The sequence below is a fragment of the Halichoerus grypus genome, chromosome 4 (genome assembly GCF_964656455.1).
Source record: "Halichoerus grypus chromosome 4, mHalGry1.hap1.1, whole genome shotgun sequence".
In the NCBI taxonomy this organism is placed as follows: Eukaryota; Metazoa; Chordata; class Mammalia; order Carnivora; family Phocidae; genus Halichoerus; species Halichoerus grypus.
The window spans coordinates 54539692-54545511 of NC_135715.1; positions in this window are offsets into that span (position 1 = coordinate 54539692).

The window sequence follows — 5820 nt, forward strand, 5'->3', positions numbered from 1 at the left end:
CATGTAAAAGACTTATATGGTTCAAAAGTTAAAACTTTCAGATGCCTTGCTCCCATCCCTATCACTTCCACCTGTCCCCTGTCCCCGCCCCCCCATCCTGTAAGTAGCCATTTTCATTGATTTCTGTTTCACATCCTTTCTGTGTGTCATCGTGCAAAAATCAGCAAATAGAATATTTTATATTTTTCTTTCTTTTATAGACAATAGCTAGCACATTATGTACACTTTTTTAAAAAAATATTTTATTTATTTGACACAGAGAGAGAGAGCACACGCAGGGGGAACAGCAGACAAAGGCAGAGGGAGAAGCAGACTCCCCACTGAGCAGGGAGCCTGGTGCGGGGGCTTGATCCCAGGACCCTGGGGTCATGATCTGAGCCGAAGGCAGATGCTTAACCGACCGAGCCACCCAGATGCCCATAGAACATAAGTTTTGACCACACACTTTGGTAAATGCGTTCCTAGGTGGTAGCTTTCATGCAGGATTCTGGAAAGTTGAAGGTGGCCTGAGGGCATTCCCTTACAAGAACCTGGTGTTTAAGCCCAACTGGCAAGTCTGATGGCTTTCCCTTATGCCTCAGACTTGACTACCTTTGTGCACAGCACCTCCTCTCTGTGGGAACTCCTCTCCCCGCTGCTCTCTTACACAAAGCCCACCCTTAAAAACAAAACAAAACAAAACAGAAAAATCCTCAGCTCACATCACCACTGACCCATAGGCATTGTCAGAGTGCTGGCGCTCACTGTGACCTCCGTCGCTCATGTGGCCGCCACAGTTCCCCGCCTGCACAGCGGCCCCCATATGGTGAGGATCATCTTTTAAACTTTTGCCTTGATAGCTAATTTTTCTCAGGTTTGCTCCCTGCCTCCAAAGCTCAGTTGTGAGCTCCTTAATGACAGGAACATAGCTCACAACTTCTAACAAATGCATCCTGTTTTACACACTGCAACACCCCTCTTTCTTCTCCCTACTGGCCGCATGGACTATGCCACTTATTTCCACTCAGTTTGAATCCTATCACAGTCGAAGGCATTCCCTCCTCAACCAGCCAAGTGTGATTTTCTTAAGTTTCTGAAGGGTTAGCACTCATTATCCACCACACAACACACTAATGCACTCTGACATAAAGTGTCATCTGGAACTATGGCTTATGTCCTATTATTAAGAAACTCTTTGTGTACTTCTATCTTCAAACCTTAACAAGATTATAAGTACTGTTATGGGTTCAGTTGTGCCTCCGCCCCACCCCCCAGTTCATACATTGAAGCCCTAATCTCCAATACCTCTGAGTGTGACTTCATTTGGAACTACAGTGGTTCCAGATGAAATTAGTTAAGATGGAGTAGGATGGGCTTATAATCCAATATATATATATAATCCAATACAACTAGTATCTTTGTAAAAAGGAGGGGATTTAGACAGACATGAACACGGGGAGAACACCATGTGGAGATTGGAGTTATCCTGCCACAAGTCAAGGAATGCCAAAGATTGGCAGCAACCCGCCAGAAGCTAGGAAAGAGGCATGGAACATTCTCCCACACATCCTCGGAAGGAGCATACCCTGCCAACACCCTGATCTAGAACTGTGAGACAATCAATGGCTAGTACTCAAGCCACTCAGTCTGTGACACTTTGCTACAGCACCCCTAGCACACGAATCCAAGCACCTTAGGGACTATCTGGGAGCTCCATAGAGGAGGGTTCCGATCACAGATCCATCACTTGTTTCTTATGTCACTGCTGGTAATTAATTCTTTTCTCTGTGCCTCAACTTTCTCCTCTGTAATGTGGAAATAATAATATCTACTTTGGAAAGTTGCTTAAGAGATTAAAGATAATACATTAACACGCCAGGGTCAATGCCTGACACAGTGAAAGTGTTAACACGTGTTAGGTCCTACAGTGATAATCCTCTTATCTTACAAATGGGGAACTGGGATCTAGACACGCACAATGCTGTCTAAACCCGCGGAGGTGAGTAGCAAGAAGCGTGCCAGAAAAACTTCAAATATATTTGCTTCATCTCCTATGTACACTATGTCCTACATTTCATTGATGACGAGACCAGTTAGTCTGGTGGCATTCATTTGATGGCAGTTTGTGTCTGATTTTTGCTATGCTACATACAGCCGGGGCCTTGAATTTGAGAAGTGGAAACCTTCATGGTCTTTTCCATTCAAGATGCTCTGTACACTGTTATCAAGTGATGCTTGGATTAATTTTAAATCCATATTCCTCCAAATGCAGGGTCTTCCGTCCTATGTACATCGCTTAATACTTTCATTCTGGTTGCAACGTGGTTCCCTCTCATTTTGAAATGACTGAATGTGTGGCCTGCTACAGAATGATTGGTTTCTTCACAGGTTAATTAGAGGAAATACAAACTATCCCTGCCCCATCATTTTACTTCTTCTAGTGACATAAATCAAAATTGATGATATCTATTAAACCACAATTTTCTTACATAATTGATAATCAATGACTGTGCTTTTCATGCATCAACATGCTGCTGATCAAACTATCTGTCTCTCAACGTGCTGGGACATCCATCATGAGCTGAACTGGTGGGGCCCAAGGAGGTTCAAGGGCTTCTAAAGAGGTTGAGGATCCTGTTTCAGAGGCTGATTGGATCCTGGTGAAACTACTGCTATAAAATAGAAGGCCAGCAAAAAGAGTGAAAAGAAAAAGAGTGTGAGAGGTGAGCGAATCCCCAGATCTCAACAGATTTTTCTGTCCTCTTCCATCATGCTATGACAACTTGCATCAGAGAAATTTCTTATTTCAAAATTGCAAAGGATATGGAAATATCTTCTCTTGAAACAGAAACTTGGAAGCCCTTACTTTTGGGATAAAGCTGTCAAGAAATTAAACTAGAATCAACATTTGACAGGTTAGCTTCATTTTTTATTTTTGAGGCCCTAATCCCCCTTCTCCTAGCAACCTTTCCTATATGTCAGATCCACACACTATTTTGAAACTGGAGGGATGGGGAAAGGAATCTTCAAAGAAAAGAGGGGGGAGGTGCTCCTCAGGCTCAGAATTAGCCCTTGCTCTCAACATTTCTTCAAGGACAGTGAGAAGCTCCCAGGAGCGCCCAGGACTGGGTGGAGAGGTATGCTCTCTGTCATCAGCTGGCAATTTCAAAAGCACCTGCCTACATTTCCAGGCTTTAAGAGTGGTCACATCAGCCAATCCTTCCTTGATTTCTATAATCCCATGATAAAGATCATTGTTGACAAGAGCACAGAATATACTATGCCCTGCCTCCTGCCTATTTTCTGTTTTCAGTTTCAAAATGGGTATTGATGGACGGATTCTCTGCATTCCTGAATGCCAGGTGGCAAGGCCGGGGGAGAGAGTGAAGGAGGAAACAAGCGAGAGTCTTTTGGCTGCAGAAAACCTTTGTTCTTCTCCAGCAGAAGTTCTAGGCTTGAATTCCATCAACTTTAGGGGCCTGCAAGGGCTTTAGGGGATATGTAAGATGGAGCATAGGGGCATTTGTGGGGAAGAGGTGCCCATAGCTCTCACAGATCTGCTACTCTAACAAAAAATGAAGAATCACTACTTCACAAAAGGTTTTCCTAACTTAAAAAAAGTACTAATTCAACCCTAAAGTAATAATTAATGGGAAAGTTTAAATGAGTTGATTTTATAAGAATATTTTAATCAAGTATAACTCTCAGATATCTGAGTACTGAAAAATAACATAGTAAGAAAGATATTGCCTTAAATGTTCAGGATATTGATCTTATAATGACTTATAATGAACATACGTGATTCACGTCAACAAAGAGTTATTGAGTGCTAACCATAGTGAACATATAAAACTTGGTAGAACACCTCCTCTGACCTCAGGAGACTGACTTTCTCTAATGGAATAGAATATTCAAATAACTAAGGCACAAACAAGAACTAATCCTGCTGCTGTGTGTAGTATGAAATGAAGTTGGAAGGGAATGGAGAACTGGGGAGTCCCTTTGGTTTGTTTGAGAAATAATGAGAATATGAACTTGTATGGCTGCCAAGAAAAAGGAGAGAATGGATATGAGGATTGTGGATAAATTATGTGATCTGCAAATTGACTGATTTCATTCATTCATTCATTTGCAGCTTCTCACTTTGGCTCATCTCTTTTACTATTCATGTAATTGTTAGAGGTACTCGGCAAAACATGAGTAGAGTTTCTGCCCTTACAAAGTTCTCCGACCAGCCCTGAGGAGCTCCTTTAATTGAGCAACTCAAACATTGGTCCTACCCCTTGCAAGAGTTCTCACACTCTCCCTCCAAAACCACTCACTCTGCATCCTTTCAAATTCTGCTTCCTGGACTGTTCCCAATCCTCCCAGTTTCTGATCACATCTTATTTTCTTGACTATGGTTCCACGTCACTCCAATTTTGTCTCTGGCTTCACTTCTTAGATTCAAGAACTTCCTGTTTTGGGTTAGGCCGACTTCATGTGCTTGGGGTAAATACTTACCTGGTCCCACCACGTCTCGTGGTCTTGGCAACCAGGCACAGTCCTCGTGACTGCCTCCCTTCCCCACAAAGAGCTTAGACCAGACACTCAGAGTCCAGCCATAAAGACGGGTGGGTATAAGCTAACAAGGATGTGGGCACCTGGGTGGCTCAGTCAGTTAAGTGTCTGACTCTTGATCTCAGCTCAGGTCTAGATCTCTGGGTCGTGAGTTCAAGCCCCACCTTGGGCTCCACACTAGGTGTGGAGCCTACTTAAAAAAAATAGGGGTGCCTGGGTGGCACAGTCGGTTAAGCATCAGACTCTTGGTTTCAGCTTAGGCCCTGATCTCAGGGTCATGAGATTGAGCCCCTTGTGGGGCTCTGCACTCAATGCAGAGTCTGCTTGGGTTTCTATCTCCCTCTGCTTCTCCCCACCCTTTCTCTCTCTCTCTAACATAAATAAATCTTTAAAAAATTTTTAGAATTAAAAAAAATAAACAAGGATGCAGTGCTGTCATACTATTCTTGTGGGTCGAGTAATATCCTCCTGGGAGCGCAGAGGTGGGAGCGGACTCTGATGAGTTCAACAGGGTTCAGTACTAATAGGACAACCTTCCTAAAAGAGCATCCATTGGTTTAAGCCAGTAAGAATTCCTCCAAATGATTAAACAACCAACTGTCAGAATCATCAAGGGTTAGAGCAGGAGGGGGGCTTTAGAGATCCTCAAATTCAGCCTTGTCTGTTTTTTACTGAGAAGGAAACTGAGGCACATGAGCTTAAGACCCCCTAGGGAGTTTGGGACACATTTCTCATGCCCAATGCATTTTTCCAAACAGTGCACTCCCTGGCCACGTTTCAGTTATAATCGAAAGGAGAAGACGTGTGTCATTTTGTTTCTAAAACTGCCAGGAGGGAACATGTCTTGAACACATTCCTTGTGTGAGCTCTCAGAGTCCTAGACACTGATGTGCTTCCTTAAGGATTCCAGAGGAAATACCAAAAAAGCCAAGGAGGAAAGTGAAAGTGGGTTTGAGAAGATGTGAAGCAGGCAAGATAACCTGGGATGTGCCCGTTGTATTGAGCAAGTAAGACAGAGACGGGCTTGCACAGGAATCCTGAAAAGATGAAGTCTCAATTCCCATTGGTGAGAGTATCTAATAATCTAAATCATTCCTACTGAAATTGTGGTCTGGGAGCAGCCGCAGCAGAACATCTGGGAGCCCACTTGAAATGCTGCTTCCCGGGACCCCCTCAGACCCACTGGATCAGAATCTGCTCTCTAACAAGACCCCCAGGGATTTACATGCACAGTAAAGCTTGAGAGGCAAACAAAGAAAGCACTGCTGACTTCGGCTTTTT